We start from the raw sequence: 19821 nt of genomic DNA on the forward strand, positions 1-19821 counted from the left end.
TGATGCTACAATGATGGATACATATCATTATACATTTGTCTAAACTCATAGAATGTGTAACACCAAGAGGGAACCCAAATGTAAACTATGGACTTTGGGTGACAAAGATGTGTCAGTGTAGGCTTATTGATTGACTGTAACAGATGTACCACTCTGGTGAAGGTTGTTGATAGTGGGGGAAGCTGTGTCTGTGAGGGGGCAGAGGGTATAATGGGAACTCTCTGACTTTCTACTCAATTTTGCTGTGAATCTAAAACTGCTCTTTAAAAGTCTACTTTTAAAAACAAAAGCTTTGATAAGAAACTGCATGGAGACAGGTCAAATAACTAAGGACTACTGGTCTAAATTCAAAATCACCCTCAGCAGTATAGGTATTGATGTGTTCACTTGTGGCTTAGCTTACTGCTGCTTAATGGGAAAGTTTTGCTTCCCTTCCTCACCTCTGTTTTTTTTTTTTTTTTTTGGACAGCGATAGTGAACAATTACAGTCCTTGGAAAGATTGAATTATAACCTAATGAATGTACAGATACAAATGTCTAGATTTTTTTAGATTGCCAGGGGTAGAAATGACGAGGGAAAACACGCAACCCCCACAATTAAAAGGCATTTATTTCACTATTCTAAGGAATATTTGACTCTTCCCTTACATTGTTTACTTTACACCCAAGTAGCATTTCATACTTGAAAGCTTTTCAAATAGATATTACAGTATCAATCTACTTTGGGTACCAGGACCTCCTTCCCTTGTGGATTCCAAAACAATTTCTGAAAATATGGGAGAAGGATCTTCAGTTACCACATATACAAAAAAGCATATGTCTGGATGAAAGATATGTTTGGAAATTTATCCTACAGATATTCTCACACACGTAGAATATTCACTACAGCATTATACATTCATATGTAGAATGCATTACATTCACATGTAGAAGGATATTCACTACAGCATTATATCATGGTGATAAACAAATAGAACAAGGTAGGAGCAATCTAAATGTCCATTGGCAGGAACTGGTTAAATAAATATTGGTATATCTCTAAAATAGAACAATATGCAGAAAATAAAAAGAGTGAGGCAACTCTGTATACTGATAGTGAAAGTCTTCAAGATAATGTTGAGGGGGAAAACTGGATGCAGAACTATATGTATGATATGCTGCCATCTGTGTAGAAAAAGAAACAATACCCCCCCAACACACACACACATACATGCTTTTATGAAAAGAATGTCTGTAGAAGAATGTACAAGTAAGATTTCTCTCTAGAGAGGATATTCAGGTGCTGAAGGAAAAGGGTAGAGACTTTTCACCATATACTTTTTTTTTTTTTTTTTTTTGAGATGGAGTCTTGCTCTGTCGCCCAGGCTGGAGTGCAGTGGCCGAATCTCGGCTCACTGCAAGCTCCACCTCCCGGGTTCACGCCGTGCTCCTGCCTCAGCCTCCCGAGTAGCTGGGACTACAGGCGCCCGCCACTTCGCCCGGCTAGTTTTTTTTTTTTTTGTATTTTTTAGTAGAGACAGGGTTTCACCGTGTTAGCCAGGATAGTCTCAATCTCTTGACCTCGTGATCCGCCCTTCTCAGCCTCCCAAAGTGCTGGGATTACAGGCTTGAGCCACCGCGCCCGGCCCACCATATACTTTTTATATCTCTTGAACTTTGTGCCATAGTTAAAAACAAATGAAGAAATAAAATTCAGATTTTAAAAACCTATCTTACAGGATTGTCACGAGGATTAAATGAGTCATGTATATAATCTAATGCATTGCCTGGCATCTAGTTAAGTATATAATACTTACTAAATATGATATTTACTAGCCTTTGTTTCTGTCCCTGCCCCTCCAGTTCCATAATTGCTGTTTGGAGGGTTTGCAGGATTTATTTTCTTCACCTAGGCCAAGGATTGTTAACCTGAATGGATCAATGAACCTTTGAAATTGTATATCAAATTTTGGGTAAGCGTATGCTTATTCCAGACTTTCTAGATTCTAAAGAAGAGGGTCTGTAACTTTAATCAGATTTTCTAAGGAAGGGAAAGTCTCATGGCCCTAAAAAGTTAAAACATACTAACCTAAGCTGATTTGCTATTTTATGTTTCTTTCCACCTGAAAATACTCTGCTGTCAGATCATTTTCTCTTTATAGCTAGGAAGAGCCTCTGGCTGACTTTTTTTCCTCATAACTTTTATCTTTTCTAAATATATCATGTCTGGGCAAGTAATTTAAACTTTCTAGGTCTCAACTTCTTAACTGTAAAAAGAAGTGATTGATCTGGACAAATTCAAAGGTTCCCTTCATCTTGAAAATGTTTTGATTCTATCTAGGTTTACTATGTATGGGCTTTAAAAATTAGAAATACTGTCATAAACCAAGAAAAACCCTTATGCTAAGAATAATCTTTAGGTAGAGACCTAAATCTTGACTAAGAGATAAAATTGGAGGTTTGTATATACAAATATGAGAGCATATGCCAGGCCGGGCACGGTGGCTCACGCCTGTAATTCCAGCACTTTGGTAGGCTGAGGTGAGAAAATCACCTGAGGTCAGGAGTGCAAGACTAGCCTGGCCATTATGGTGAAACCCCATCTCTACCAAAAAAAAAAAAAAACCACAAAAATCAGCCAGGCATGGTGGCACATGCCTGTAATCCCAGCTACTCAGGAGGCTGAGTAAGGCAGGAGAATCGCTTGAACCCGGGAAGTGGAGGTTGTAGTGAGCTGAGATGGCACCGTTGCATTCCATCCTGGGCAACAATGCAAGACTGTGTTTCAAAAAAAAAAAAAGCATATGCCAACCTGATTCCATATAGAACAGCCATGGTTTATTTTCATACTAGCAATAAAGCTACGTTACTAATGAGATAGAGCTATGTAAGATGCCCTAGTGGCCCTGTTGACATCTCTATAAAACCTCTCCTATCTCAAGGTCTTTTCTCTGCTTTGTTTTAGGAAAAGGGGAGAACAGTAGAACCAGTGAGTTGTAGTTCTACACTAATAAAAAAATGCCTCTATCAGTATTGATCATTATCTGTTACTTGATTAAAGTCCAGATCATAGTTCTTATTTATGAAAAATCTGCATACTTTAACTCAGATATACATTTAGTTGTTCATATTATTGCACAACTCAATTACTCAGAAACATTTGTTCCAAATTTATACTGTGGTCATTTTTGACTCTTGCTTCAAAAGGTTTTATAGAAGATGGGATTCTTGACCTACAAGGCAGTTCAGGGTTAATACATTCAACAAGCATATGAAGATAAGGGCATTTCAGATAAAGCATACAGAGGTACCTGGATTCAGGTCTTAGCTGTGTCTTATGAGCTCTGATCTTGGGTCAATCACTTATCCTGTCCATACTTATTTTCTCAGTTGTGAAATGGTGACAATAAAAGCACCTACTGTATAGCATTATTATAAGGATTAAATGAGATAATACATGCTAAAACAAGGTAGTATTCGGAATGTAGAAAGCATTCAATAAATGTAGTCTTTTTTTTTTAAGATAGAGTCTCACTTTTGTCACCGAGGCTGGAATGCAATGGCATGGTCTCGGCTCACTACAACCTCTGCCTCCCGGGTTCAAGGGATTCTCTCACCTCAGCCTCTCGAGTAGCTGGGACTACAGGTGCGTGCCACCACACCTGACTAATTTTTGTATTTTTAGTAGAGACAAGGTTTCACTATGTTGGCCAGGCTGGTCTCGAACTCCTGACCTTGTGATCCTCCTGCCTCAACTTCGCAAAGTGCTAGGATTACAGGTGTGAGCCATTGCACCCAGCCTCCTCCATTTTTTTTCCGTTATCTTTTAGAGATGGAGTTTTGCTCTGTTACTCAGGCTCTCAGCTCACTGCAACCTTTGTCTCCCAGGTTCAAGTGATTCTCCTGCCTCAGCCTCCCAAGTAGCTGGGATTACAGGCTCCCGCCACATGCCTGGCTAATTTTTGTATATTTAGTAGAGACGGGGTTTCACCATGTTGACCAGGTGGTCTTGAATTTCTGACCTCAGGTAATCCACCCTCCTGGGCCTCCCAAAGTGCTGGGATTACAGGCATGAGCCACTGCACCCGGCCCTGGCCTAATTTCTTTTTTAAAAGCAAACAATTCATCCTTAAGTATTAGAAATAGCATAACTTTTATTTTATTCTAGAATATTATTAAATTCTAAAATAGCAGTTTTAAATAACAATTTTAAATTTATGAAAGTTGAAAAAAGTTTTGAATTTTATTTTAAAACAAGTCAAAAATATATACTTATTTTTGGTGTTTCCACATAGGCATAAGGAACACTTTTGGATTTAAAAAATAACAATTTATTGGATGATAGTGAAGTTACAGAGATTATAGTAGGTATAGCTGGGGATACCAGCAGGAACATAGTAGAAATAATAAGCCAAAAACACTTTTATTTATACTGTAACCAATCTCCTTGGAAAACTTTAGAAAACACAAAAATATACAAGCACATGTTCCATTTATTCAGCCTGATGACATCATCACACATATAGCCCCTGGAAAACCCCACTCTACACTCATGAGAGAATGAAAAGTGAAAAAGACAAATGACATTTTAGTAGTAGTATGAAAATGCTTTTGACCTCAAAAGCCCCTGAGTCAAAGGGGAAGGTGAAAGGAAATCCCCATTGGCAATGGTAGAGGCTATGGAAGATTGGGTCTTGCAGACTATCAGAAGACGTTTCTGAAGAGAAGACATTCTGAGGCACCCCTTTGCAGGTAAAAAAACATTCATGTCCTCTTTCTCCACAAAGCTTTTGTTAATCACCAGACTTCGCAGTGGTCTCCCAGCACCTGTTAAAGCAGTGGTTCTCCAAATGTGGTCCATGGACTCCCAGGAGTCCCTGATACTCTTTTTCAGGGTCTGTGAGGTCAGAGCTGTTTTCATAATAATACTAAGGTGTTTGCCTTTTCTATTGTGTTGACATTTTGCACTAATGTTACATAAGCAATGATAGGTAAGTAATTAATAACCATTAGTTATCATTGTATTTGTCATTGGTGTGCACTTGCAGATAACATCTTTTTTCCAGTTTCGCTTAGAATGTTTTTGATGAAGCCATTAAAATGATTAGTTTTATTGAATATCAATCCCGGAGTATAATTGTTTTTAATGAAATGGGAAGTACACATAAAGTACCTTGGCCACATGCTGAAATATAACGTTTGTCTTGAGGGAAAACATTCCTGATTGTTTGAGTTACAAAGTGCGCTAGCCTCCTTTTTTTAATCATATATTGCTTTTACTTGACAGAGAGACCATGGTTATTCAGGTTTGGGCATCTGGCAGATATTTTCTTGAAAATGAATGAAGTGAGCCTGTCTCAAGGAAATTGACAGTATTTGTTGTCAGTGATAAAATTCAAGCTTTCAAGTGAAAATTAGAATTTTGGAAAACCCAAACCCACCACCGTGAGCTTGACAGCTTCCAGTCAAGCTGTCCCCAATGTAGACCTTGTATTTGAGCTCCAGACTCTCACGTCTACCTATCTATATAGATACTGTGTCCACATAAATGTTTCATATTCTAAATTTAACACGTCTACAATGGAATTTTTTATTTCTCCCACAAAACTTTCTCTCTTTCACCCTGCCCCAATTTTTCTCATCTTAGTAAATCACCTCCAACCCAGTTGTTCAGACTAGAATTGAAGTCATTATTTCTTTTTCCTCACCTCCTACTTCCAATCCGTTAGCAAGTCTTGTGAGTTCTGCTGTCAAGATTACCTCAGATCTGCCTGCTTTTCTCCACCTTTGCTATCAGCCTATTCCAGGTTACCATCATCTTGCATTGATCTACTGCATCAGGTTTCTGATTGGTCTTCCCTTCTTGCCTGTCTAATCCATTTTCCACACAGCAGCAGATGTAAATAGAAATTGTTTCATGTCACTCCGTTGCTTAAAATCCTTTAACAATACCCATTATACATAGAATAAAATTCAAATTCCTTAGCTTATAAGGCCTTTCATGTTTAGGCCTTTACCTCCTCATTCTTTTTTTTTTGAGACGGAGTTTATCTCTTGTTGCCCAGGCTGGGGTGCAATGGTGTGATCTTGGCTCACTGCAACCTCTGCCTCCCGGGTTCAAGCGATTCTCCTGCCTCAGCCTCCTGAGTAGCTGGGATTACAGGTGCCTGCCACCACACCTGGCTAATTTTTGTATATTTTTAGTAGAGACGGGGTTTCACTGTGTTGGCCAGGCTGGTCTCGAACTCCTCACCTTATGTGATCCGTCTGCCTCGGCCTCCCAAAGTGCTAGGATTACAGGGGTGAGCCACCATGCCCGGCCATTCTTTACATTCTTTACAACCTCATTCTCCCTTTCATTCACTAAATTCCAGCCACACAAGTCATCTTTCTATTCCTTAAACATGCCAAGTTCTTTCTTACATCAGGGGTTTTGCAATTACTATTTTCTTTCTTTCATGTAGCAAGCTTTCTCTCATCCCTTTGGTCCTAGTTCAAATGTTATCACCTTAAAACTGCCTTTCTTGATTATTCTGTCTAAGGTAGTTTCTTCCTTTTATACCTTATTTAGCCTCTTGGTCATTTCCTGTATAACACTTAGCATAAATTTAATTATTTCATCTACTTAATTTTTTAATCTATCTTGCTTATTAGATAAAAGTAAGCAAATAACTTTAGATGTGTTAAGATGGAGGTGCCTATAGGAATATTATAGAGTGATGTCATCTAGTAGGCCTCTGTCTAGAACTTAAGCTCAGAGGGAGATGTTATTAATAGATACAGAGTTTTAGAAATTACCTGTACATTAATAGTAAATGAAGCCATGGATACAGGTAAGAGGAAGATTTGATGGAAGAGGACACAGAGACTAGAATAGAATCTTCAAGAATTCCCATATTTGAGGGACCAAAAAAGAAGCCCAGAGGAAACTGAGAATGAAGATATCTTGGAGATCAAAGGAAATATGAGTATAATATCAGAAAAGCCAAAGGAAGAGAGTCTTTCAAGGAAGAAATATTAATAACTATGTCAGAATCCTGAGAAGTATCCAATAGGTGTAGCAACGAGGACATAGTAACCATGGCATGAATAATTTCCGTGGATTGGCAAGACAAGACAGAACATAATAGATTGAGGACTGAATGGAAGGTGAAGAGTTGTGGATATACTGTAGTAAGTTTAGAAAGCCAAGGAGTTTGGCATTGAAGGCAGTCCCCAAGAAGGTGAAAAAAGAATTTGATCCAGAGCACTGGTGTAAGGATAGATTTTGATGAGAAGAGAGAATCTTCCATTAAAACAGGAGGGAGATAGGAGAAGATGGATGTGGGGAAGTTTATAGGTTTGAGTATCATCAAGAAGTTAGAAAATAAATTGTTTCCATTTAATGATTTTAGTTTTTTCTGTAAAATAAGAGTAGAAGTAATATACTGCGAGTAAGGGATGTTATAGCTGGACATTTAAGAAAAGTATAGAACATTATGACAGCTGGTATGAAGACAAGAAGAAAGGGCTGAGTAAGGAAATGTAACAGGATTACTAGGTTGTATTGACCTGTCTGTGTATCTGGGTTGTTTTCAGCAGCAGAACAGTCCAGGCGTAGGCATGACCATTTGGTAATGGTAGTCTGCCTATTTATGGTCCCTTGCAGGTCTTCACTGTGGATGACATTGAGTAAGACTTGCTCTTGCAACCGAACATAGACTCTGGTTAACACTACAGTGTCAGCATTGCATTAAGAAGATAGATTGAATTCCCTTCCACTTTCTCTGTCACTGCTAGACTTGGCAGAAGATTTTGACTAGAGAATCTTTACCTTGCAGAGAACTGCACTTAGAAGCAAAGTTGAAGTGATTTATGGACCTCACAGAAGGGATTTGTAGCTCCTGTAGGAAAGAATTGGCTCATGACCTTTAATATTAGAGGAAATTTGCCTTGGAATCATCCAGAGTGAGTGAACACAGCAGCACAGTCAATCCTCATTATTTTCAGATTCCATATTTGCAAATTTGCCTAGTCAGTAAAATTTATTTGTAACCCCAAATGAATACCCCTGATCCTTTTGGGGTCATAGACATGCACAGAATGGTGAAAAATTTGTGTCACCTGACATGCATTAAGAAGCAAAAATTGTCCTGGAATACAAACCTTCAAGAAGACCTACAGAGCTGAGGTCAAACATGACAATGGTCTGCCTTCCTGTTTCACCCCTCATACTGTAAACAAGTCTCCTGTTCGTAATCTGTTTAATGCCATATATTTTTGAATTTTTGTACTTTGTTTTATTGATTGCACTGGGTAAAATGGTCCCCAGGTGTCATGGTAAAGTGTTGTCTAGTGTTCTCAAGCCCAAAAAGGCTGTGATGTGTCTTACTGAGAAAATGTGTTTTAGATCAGCTTAGTTCAGACATGAGTTATAGTGCTGTTGGCTCTGGGTTCAATGATAAGGTATCAAAAATATATGAAATAAGATGTCTTTAAACAGAAATACACATAAAACAGGATCATCTGTTGACACAAATGCTGAGAATCGCATGCACCTAACCCTGTATTTTTCCTAGGAGCAGTGGTTCAGTGTTGGCAAATTTAGTGTTCACGGCAACTTTATAGAATGTAACTACCTCAAATAATAAGAATCAATGTATTTTATATATTTATTTCGGAGGATCTTAAAGTATTTCACAGATATTAGCTCATTAATCAACACAACTTCCAGAAATTGGCTGCTAGAGAATTAGTTGTTATTTGGAGGACAGGTCTCCCTTAAGGTTTGTATTCTAGGACAATTTTTGCCTCTTAAGTAGACAGTATTTTACCCTTGGATGTAAAAAGATCTGCTTGCTAATTACGGTTAAGTTTGATTGATTTGCTTTGGAACTAATTGGAATATTCCCTATTTGACTTCAATGGGGAAAGGTTAAAAGGTAAAGTATTTTGGAAAGCAGTCAGAACTTTCTGGCAGAAAAGTACCAGGTAGAGAGAAATAATCATAGTGGTTTTTTATCACAAATGTAAAAAAGGTAATGATATAAATTGCTGGATACATGAAATTTGAATGTGTTATGTTGAAAGGGGCTACTCACATATATATTATAGGAACTTTTCTCTCCTTCAACTCGGCATTCAAACCTTTGTCTAGATCCTGCTAATTCTTCCTTTATACGATTTCTCAAGTTTGTTCCCTCTTTTTCATTCATATAGTGATAATCTGGAAATCCAGACTTTAACCATTTTCAAGGTTGACCTTAAAGTTGCTCTCATTTCTTTCAGCCATATTTTCCCTTGAATGTAAGAGTTACACTGTAATAAACTATCTTCCTTAAGCATATTTTATCACATTCTGCAGAGATATTACTGCCCTACTTAGAAACTGTCAGTGGCTGCTAGTTATCTATTTTTAAATTACTATAAACCACTGTCTCTTCATGTTCCTCAATTCTCCTACAGCCTTTCCACCCTACTCCCTATAATTGATGTCATCTCATAATTCATTGTGTGTGCAGGGAAACCTCTAGATGTTAATTCCTTCATCTTATTATAACCAAATTTATAAAGCTGCCTGTGTCTATTCCTTTTTTCCCTTCCATTACAAAGGAAAGAAGTATTAGGACATAGGCAACTTTGATGAGGGGCATTATTTTGTCTACCACATACTTCTTTTTTCTCAATATAAGAGCAATATATCCTCATTCCAGAAAAATGAGAAAACCCAGACCAACAATTTAGGAACTGTGTAGGCCCTGTTGATCTCCCAATGGAAACAGAGATCCTTAGTTCATGTTGATTAAGAAGGGAGGGTCTCTGAATACTTAAGGCCTTTAAGATACTCCAAAAGTTTGTCAAAAGTCACAGAGAAGAAGAGTATCACCTTCCACATAAAATCCACGGAAAAAAAGAGTACTGTAAGACTCTTGGCAAGGTATTTCATTTCTCTAGGTCTTGGCTTCTTTATCCTTGAAATGAGAAATTGAATTAGCTGATTTTAAAAATTGTTGTCTTTTAATATATAAAGGCTGGTACCTATACTCTACTAAAAATCCAAAGAGATGAATAGATAACAAACATAGGTTTGCTAGTTTTTTAAATCAATGCATAGTGTTATTTTGGGATTCAGTCATTTGTATTTTCACAGTCATGAAAGACAAGGAAAGACTGAGAAGCTATCACAGATTGGAGGATACCAAGGAGAACAGCCAAAAGCAATGTGGGATCCTGGATGGGATACTGGAACTGAAAAGGGATATTAGTGGAAAAACTGGTGAAATCCAACTAAAGCCTTCAGTTTAGTTGATAGTTAACAGTATTATTAGGTAATAGTATTGCACCAATGTGAATGTCTTAGTTTTGATAATTGCTGTGATTTTACAAGAAGTTAACCTTAGAGGAGGCTAGGTGAAGTACATATGGAAACTCTCTGTACTATTTTTACAAAGTGTTTCTAAGTCTAAAATTATTTCAAAAGAAAATGTTTTTTATTAATAAGAGTGGGAAAGCAAGCCACAAAGGGAGAGAAGTTGTTTGCAAGATTTATAACTGCAAAGAACTAAAATCAGAATATATAAATAACTCATACAAATCAGTAAAGGTAAGACTGACAACCCAATAGAAAAACAGGCAAAAGACTTAAAAGACTCTTCACATAAGAGGATGTCCAAATAGCCAATAAGCATATAAAAATGTGCTTGGTGGGCCAGGCGCAATGACTCACGCCTGTAATCCCAGCACTTTGGGAGGCCGAGGCAGGTGGATCACGAGGTCAGGAGATCAAGACCATCCTGGCTAACATGGTGAAACTCCGTCTCTACTAAAAATACAAAAAATTAGCTGAGCATTGTGGCGGGCGCCTGTAGTCCCAGCTACTTGGGAGGCTGAGGCAGGAGAATGGCGTGAACCTGGGAGGCTGAGCTTGAGGTGAGCCGAGATCGTGCCACAGCACTCCAGCCTGGGGCGACAGAGCAAGACTCTGTCTCAAAAAAAAAAAAGAAAAGAAAAGAAAAAAAAAGAATTGAAAGCGGGGCCTCAAATAGATATTTGCACATCACTGTTGATACCAGCACTGTTCACAATAGCCAAAAGCTGGAAACAACACAAATGTCCATCGACAGATGAATGGATAAACAAAATGTGGTATAGACATAAAATGGAATATTATTCAGCTTTAAAAAGGAATGAAATTCTGACATATGCTACGACATGGAGGATCCTTGAGAACATTATGCTAAGTGAAATGTCAGTCACAAAAGGACAGATAGATTGTATGGTTCCACCTATAAGAGTTAGAAAAATTGACCAAGTATGTGAACAGCTCAGAAGAATCTTAACTCCAAAAACAGCTCAAAATCCTCTGTGCCAGTTGTATTCCCACAAGTGATGACTCGATAGTATCATCATCAATGAGGGCATGAGGGCATATGGCCTGCCGGATGATCTGAAGTCAGTGAGTGTGTGCTTAGGGCCAAAGAGGAAGGGACAAAAAGTTAATCTTTTCAGAGCTCAAAGCTAAAACACAACCAGGTAGTAAAGATGTTACTACAATGGCAGAACAGTTTTAATCAAAAGGTGATGAATCTGGAACCTAGAGATAAGGCATAAGGCAAGGAATACAAGAATGTGACCCTGTCTTCTTTTCCTGGCTTTGTTTTATTGGACTTTGGCAAATCACCTAATTACCCTTCTTCAGTCTCCTTATCATAAAAGGAGAGGAGGTAAGGAAGAGTGAACTATGAATGGTTAGAACTGGTTCCTTCCAGTTCTGACATTGAATATTTCCAATCCATTTGGTTTCTCTGAGACCAAAACAAAACAAAAAAACCAATAACTATTCCTTAGTCACTTAAGTTTCAGTTTATTATGGAAGCTAAAGTTCCTAACCACCTGAGTTCAAAGCTCAATGTGGTCAAGTATGAGACTGACTGGAATTGCTGGACCTTAAATCTCCCTTACTCCTTCAAACTCAAAATGCCAGTGCTACCACAGACACTGGCATTGTTGAGCCCTTCTCCCTATCTCACAACCTAAATGATGTTAGGTATCTTACTTCTCAGTTCCTCAGTAATCTAAAATTCATACCTCACAGGTATTTTTTTGACTCAGCATGGAAGCATCATCATTACAGGTAAAGACTATAGGCTTCTAAAGTTGAATAGACTTGGGTTTGAAGGCCAGTTTCAGCACTTACTAGCTGTGTTTCCTCAGGCTACACAACCTTTTTGAACCTTTGTTTCTTTGTCTGTAAATCAGAATAATAGTATCTTGTACACATTGTTTTTATAAAGATTAAATAACTAATACATATAAAACACTAAGCACCAGGAAGCTATTTTGTCCAAAACTAGATACAGCAGAGCAGTACTCAACTGCCTGGTTTGAATCTCACTTCTTACAATAACATAACCTTAGGCAAATTACTTATCCTTTTTGTGCTTCAGTTTTCTCATCTGTAAAATAGGGATATTGAGTATCTATCCTATAGGATTACTGGGATAATCAAATAAATTAATATGGATACAGCACTTACTACCTGGAACTTATTAGTGCTATGTAAAATTTACTATTATTCAGTCTGAGCAACATAGCAAAACCCCATCTCTTAAAAAAAAAAAATTAGCCCGACATAGTAGTGTGCGCCTGTAGTCCTGGCTACCGGGGAGGCTGAGATGGGAGGATTGAGCCCAGAAGTTTGAAGTTATAGTGATCTATGATCATGCCACTGCACTCTGTCTGAGAGATAGAAGAAGACCGGGTGTCCAAAAATAAATAAATAAACACACACACATATATAAAATAACTATTATTGTTAACAATTATAGCATGTACATCCTTCTCTCCAACATACCCAAATCCATTTTCTCTTCTTATACGTGATGAATTCATTTATTTAAATCCATTTTTTATTCTTATACATGATGAATTTATTCATTTAATCAAATCACAAATATTTATTGGGTGCCTACCATGTGCCAAGTACCACAGAAATATGACCTTTGTCTTTGTGGTGCTTACAGTACAAGGAAAGAGGCAATTAAATAAGTACATAAAAGTGTGAGAAATGATAATATAAGCACATGGGATTATATGGCAAGGGCACCAATTATGTGTATTGGGGCTGTGGCATCAGAGAAGCTCCATTTAAGGAGAAAGGTAAAGGATAAGCAGGAGTTACCTGGTATGTGTTGGAGGGGAATTGAGAAGAGTATTCCAAATAGAGGGAAGAACATGTACTCCGTAGTATCTCTTGCAATCTGTCGTATCTTCTTCAGACCAGCTGTATAAAGCCTGACCATCATCATGATCTGTCTAAATCAGTGCTTTTCAAATTTGAATGTGCATATAAATCATGTGAAGATCTTGTTAAAATGCCCATTCTGATTTAGAAAGTCTGGAGTAGGTCCCAAAATTCTACATTTTGAACAGCTCTCAGATGATGACAGTACAGCTGGGACACCACTTTGAGAAGTAAAAGTCTACCTAGATAATTCCATTTATACATGCGATATCACTTCCTTGTTTATATCACCCCAGTTACTCCTTACTGTCCTCAAAATAAAATCCAAACTCCTTAGCATGATGATGTACAAGACCTTTCATGACTTGGCCTCTGCATATCTCTGGAGCCTTGGCTCTCTACATTCCCTAACCTTCCCACTCTAAACGAAAGCACACATAGGCATATGCATGCACACACAGACACACACACACACGTCTTTCAAAATTTATAGATTAGCTGTAATTTCCTTCAATAGACATTTCTAGTTCCTGGTCTAGGTTAAGAATCAATTACACGAATTACTGAATAATCTCCAGACTGATCTCTATCACAGTACATGTCAGCATTGATACTATAGTTGATCATTTGTCTCTTTCCACACTAGTACTGCAGGCAATCTAAGGACAGAAGTTATATGTCTTATTTTTGTATTCCAAGTCCCTAACACAGTAAACAACCCATGAATATGTGCTAGATGAATATATGATTTAAAGAATAGTGACTGGGCGTGGTGGCTCTTGCCTATAATCCCAGCACTTTGGGAAGCTGAGGTGGGCAGATCACCTGAGGTCAGGAGTTCAAGACCAGTCTGACCAAAATAGAGAAACTCCGTCTCTACTAAAAATATAAAATTAGCCAAGCATGGTGGTACATGCCTGTAATCCCAGCTACTTAGGAAGGCTGAGGCAGGAGAATCACTTGAACCCAGGAGGCAGAGGTTGCGGTGAGCCAAGATCATGCTATTGCACTCCAACCTGGGCAACAAGAGCAAAACTCCTTCTCAAAAAAAAAAAAAAAGAATAGCTAGCTAGCTCAGGGCAAAGCCTAAAATGAATTAAATATAGAACAGGTACCTGAAGAGTAAAAGGAAGGAAAAGATAACAGGGTATGAGTAAAAATTAACAAAACTATAAATAGAAACATCACTATAACAAAATTATGCTTAGTATAAACTAAATGTACCTCCTTGCCACTGACTAATCCAGTGTTTCTCAAATAAACAATTAAGTAATTCAAAGATTACAGTATTCTAAAGCAGTCACCAAGCTACCTTCTCTACTCCCTGCTAAGACCTGTAGAATCCAGGAGTGGAGTATGGACTTAAATTCTCAATTTCCCTGTCCCAGCTAATTAGAGCTCCACTTAGGTCAGGGTTCAGTTTGCTGCATAGTTAGCACCTCTAGCTAAGGCTGTTGTCAAAGAGAAGTCAAACTTAAAGTTGAAAACTTGTTTTTAAACTTCAAAACAACAAGAATAAGAGTGGGAAGGAATTTGCATTCCGGGCCCTCAGTTTTATCACTGACCTGGAGGTGGGGGTTAAATAATGAAACATAACGCCATTAAATGAATGTAGAATGTGTACTCTCGCTATATTCTTTTTTAAAATAAACTTTTTATTGAAGCATAACTTAGTTACAAAAGTACACAAATAAAAAAGTTACAGCTTGATAAAATTCCAAAGTTAACAAACCTATGCAACCACTACACAGACAAGAAACTAGGACATTCCCAGTACCCTAGAGCCTTCTCATAGGTGGCCTATCAGTTGTTACCCTCACTCCTCCCCAAAGGTAATTTCTGTCCTGACTCTTATCACCACTGATCAGTTCTGCCTATTTTTGAAACCAGTATAATCATAAAATATTTATTCTTAAGTGTCTTTTTTTTCTACTTAATGTATTTTTAAGAATTGTCCAAGTTTGTTGCACTTACTAGAAGTTTTATTTGTATTGTGGGAAAGTATCCCATTGCATGAACGGCCACAATTTATTGAATCCATTTTTTCTGTTTATGGACTTTTTGGTTGTTTTCAGCTTGGGGACTATAAAAATTAACGTTGCTATGATCATTCTTGTATGTCTTTCGGTACCCATATGAAAATATTTCTCCTGGATATATATCTAGGAGTGGAACTGCTAGGTTATGGGGTATGCATATGTTCAGCTAGATAATGTCAAACAATTTTCCAAAATACTTGTTCTAGTTTATATTCCTACCAGCAAGATATCAGTATTCCAGTTGCTTCACATCCTTTGGTCTCTGTCATTTTAGCCTTTCTAGATAATGGTGTCACATTGTGGTTTTCATCTATATCTTACCACCACCACTACCATTACCAATACAACCACTTAAAAAAAATTGTGGTAAATGTACATAAGATTTACCACTTTAACCATTTTTAAGTAAATAGTTCAGTGAAATTAAGTGCATTCACATTGTTGTGCAACCATCACCACCATCCATCTCCAGAACTTTTTCATTATCTCAAACTGCGACTCTATACCCATTAAACAACAATTCCTGATTCTCCCTTCCCTCCAGCCCCTGGTAACCACTGCTCTACCTTCTGTCTCTATGAATTTGACTACAACAGAGAGCTGCAGGAGCTGATACAGTTTGCATAACTTTTCTTTTGAAGTTGCCAATTCCTCACCTACATGTTAAGGGTAATATAATCATATGCAGTGGTCTCACTCCTGCCCTGGCTATAGGTGTGTCTTCTAAGGCACATTATGGTAAAGTGGAATTATATTGGAAACAAATTTATAACTAGTACTTATACCTATTCCTTATGCCTTACACAGTCCTTGTCAGTTAATAGGCCTTCAGTTCTCAAATGTAATAGCTACTATTTTATTTCCATTTCAGAATTGTTGCAGAAAGATGTAGTGAGGTTGCAGTGTTCAATAGTCTATTTTAGTTAAAACCTACAGTAAGGAAACAAAAAAAGTCATAACTAAAAACAACACTTAGTTTAGCCTGCCAAAGTGATATATTTTACTTGTGTTTATTCTTTTATTTATTTATTGGAGATGGAGTCTTTGCTGTGTTGCCCAGGCTGGAGAGCAGTGGCACAATGTCCACTCACCGCAACCTCTGCCTCCCGGGTTCAAGCAATTCTCCCTGCCTCAGCCTCCTGAGTAGCTGGGATTACAGACACCCGCCACCACACCCAGCTAATTTTTGTATTTTTAGTAGAGACAGGTTTCACCGTGTTGGCCAGGCTGTTCTCAAACTCCTGGCCTTAGGTGATCCACCTGCCTCGGCCTCCGAAAGTGCTGGGATTACAGGCATGAGCTGCCAAGCCTGGCCTATTCTTTTATTTTTAATCTTGTTTCTCTAAAAGTCATTTTTTTCTATGGTTTAACACTACCATGAAGGTCGTCATCTTCTATTTATTTAATAAATCATTACATAGAGAAAATAGGCTGGGCACGGTAGCTCATTTCTGTAATCCCAGCACTTTGGGAGGCCAAGGCGGGAGGATCACTTGAGATGAACTCCTGGGAGTTCAAGACAAGCCTGGGAAACATAGTGAGACCCCTATCTCTACAAAAAATTTAAAAATTTGCCGGGTGTGGTGTTGCACACCTGTAGTCTCAGCTACTCGGGAGATTGAGGTGGCAGGATCACTTGAGCCTAGGAAATCAAGCAATGATCATATCACTGCACCTCAGCCTGGGTGACACAGTGAGACCCTGTTATGTTAGAATAGAATAGAATAGAATAGAATATTAATTTTTTTCTCTTTTTAAAAATTAATAGAAAAATTAATAGAATATTAATTTAAAAAAAATTTTTTTTAACTTTAAAAAATTGTTTTATTTTTGAGATGGAGTCTCACTCTGTCACCCAGGCTGGAGTGCAGTGGCACGATCTCGGCTCACTGTAACCTCTTCCTCCCAAGTTCAAGTGATTCTCCTGCCTCAGCCTCCTGAGTGACTGGGATTTTAGGCGCGGGACACTGTACCTGGCTAATTTTTGTGTTTTTAGTAGAGACGGGGTTTCACCACATTGACCAGGCTGGTCTCGATCTCCTGACTTTAGGCGATCTGCCCGCCTCGGCCTCCCAAAGTGCTGGGATTACAGGCGTGAGCCACTGCGCCCAGCTTCTTTTACCTTTACTTTTAAAATTATTGTTGTTATTACCACACTAGCCTACACTATCAATATGATCTAGTAATTTTCTTATCACTGAAATATTCTAAGGGTTGGGCTTCACTCTAGCCATAAAATAGACCTTTGGCCTTAATTTGTTCCAAAAGTTTCATTATAATGCCGATCAAAATGGATTACAATGGGTGCAGGTCAAGCAATGGAAAGTGGATTATATGTTCCTGAAGAGATAGTATAATTAAGGACTAAAACCCTACTAAGGACTTATCGTCAAGTAAGTCATATAGCTATAGTCAGTAGTATAACTAAGCCCCTATAAATATAAAACAGTGTTCCTTCTTCTATAAAATGGACATAAACATATTGAATAGAGTATGCAAGTTGCCCCCAAAGTATAATAAAGTACATGTACAGCATACAGAAATTTTAAATTTGGTGATTTGCTAAGCACCTACTATATCCCAGGTATTGTAGGCAAATCAAAGTAGGCTAAGCCACTGAAGAGCATGGAGACTAACAAGGGGTAACACACATACATAGGAACTATAATTTGAGGAATGGTGAGAATAGTGATATAGCCAAAGAACAATATTAGATGAAGGGGAGATTCCTTTTTTAAGGTCAGGTTTCATGGTAGAAGTATCATTCCTTTAAACATTTGAAAAAGTGAAGATGATGGAAGTGAAGGCAGAAACGAATGCATTTCGATTTGAGAAAATGACACGAGCAAAGGTATTGAGGTGGGAAAGAACACAGCATAATAACAACATAATTAAGAGCTACCATTAACGCCTTAGAGTATGTACCCTTTTAAAATCCTTGCATCAGTCCTGTTAGGTAGGTGACTGTTATTATTTCCACCATACAAATTGGAAATTGGAGTTATATAGAGAGGTCAAATAAGTGGCAGAGGCAGGATTCTAACCTAACTCTGATTCCAAAACCACTGTTCATGGTCACCATACTGTAGTGTTTACATTCAAGAAGTAGCAGATAATACAGTCTACCTGGAGGATACAATAAAAATACACATTATATACATACACACACATATATAGACATATATATGTGTGTATATATATATGAAGTGGATAGTCTTCTGGGAAAGGATTTGTAGAGGGTTAAGAGGAGTGAAAATGAACAGAAAGGGATAGATGAAAGGTTTGGTGGAGGAGGGCGCAGAAATAATATCCAACTGATTGTTCTGGGGACTAAGGAAAAGGGGAAAATCAAAGGTGCCTGAGGTTTCATATATGGTTGCCTGAGGACAGTGGCATCACAAACACAAATAGAAAAGTGAGGAGAAGTGTTGTTTGGAGGGGAGTGAGAAAGATGGAGCAGTAATTTTGATTGTAGACGTGTTGCGTTTAAAGCACAGATGGGGCCGGGCGCAGTGGCTCAAGCCTGTAATCCCAGCACTTTGGGAGGCCAAGATGGGCGGATCACGAGGTCAGGAGATCAAGACCATCCTGGCTAACACGGTGAAACCCCGTCTCTACTAAAAAATACAAAAAAAACTAGCCCGGTGAGGTGGCGGGCACCTGTAGTCCCAGCTACGGGAGGCTGAGGCAGGAGAATGGTGTAAACCCGGGAGGCAGAGCTTGCAGTGAGCTGAGATCTGGCCACTGCACTCCAGCTTGGGCGACAGAGCGAGACTCCGTCTCAAAAAAAAAAAAAAAAAAAAGCACAGATGAAATACACCATTGGCAATTTAGGCAACAGATGCGACTTCTCATTTTAAGAAGTTCTCTGGGTTAAAAAGAAGACCAGAGGACAATAACTAGAGGTTGCTAGGAGCTAAGACTTTATCAGAGTTGACACTCTGACTTCAGTGGGCCTTATCTTCCCTGCATCTCATCATCCTCTGCCCTGACATCGCTCAAATCGCCTCACTCCATAGCTCCTCTAAGACCACAGCTTCCTTTACGTCTACCCCTGCTGTTCTTATTTCGCCTGCTCTCCACCCTCCCTGTGATCCCTTGATACCTCTGAATGCACCCTGGTTTAACAGTCCCCGTTTTCACCTTCCTTTCTCTCCAGTCAAACCTCTGGCCATTCATTTGAATTCCGCCCTCTCTGACATCTTACAGTACCTCTTCTGTAGATATTACCTTCCTCCCCTCCATTCCAAATCCAAAGAACCATCCTCTTAACTAGTGAAGGCCCTACAGGGAAATGAACTGTGAACTCCGAACATCTGAGACAGGTCTCGGTTAATTTAGAAAGCTTATTTTGCCAAGGTTAGAGGATATGCACTCAAGACACAGCCTCAGGAGGTCCCAATGACATGTGCCTAAGGTGGTCAGAGCACAGTTTGGTTTTATACATTTTAGGGGGACAGGAGACATCAGTCAACATATGTATGATGAACACTGGTTCAGTCTGGAAAGGCAAGACATCTGGAAGCAGGGAGGGGGCTTCCAGGTCATGGGCAGATAAGAGACAAATGGTTGCATTCTTTT

At 38.5% G+C, this 19821-nt stretch overlaps 1 protein-coding gene across 2 annotated transcripts in view; it reads left to right on the top strand.

Moving 5' to 3' along the window:
- The window catches only part of AHCYL2 (adenosylhomocysteinase like 2), a 210576-nt gene that overhangs the window by 125309 nt on the left and 65446 nt on the right, over positions 1–19821 (top strand). The window lies entirely within an intron of this gene.

Source organism: Theropithecus gelada, chromosome 3 (assembly GCF_003255815.1).
Source record: "Theropithecus gelada isolate Dixy chromosome 3, Tgel_1.0, whole genome shotgun sequence".
In the NCBI taxonomy this organism is placed as follows: Eukaryota; Metazoa; Chordata; class Mammalia; order Primates; family Cercopithecidae; genus Theropithecus; species Theropithecus gelada.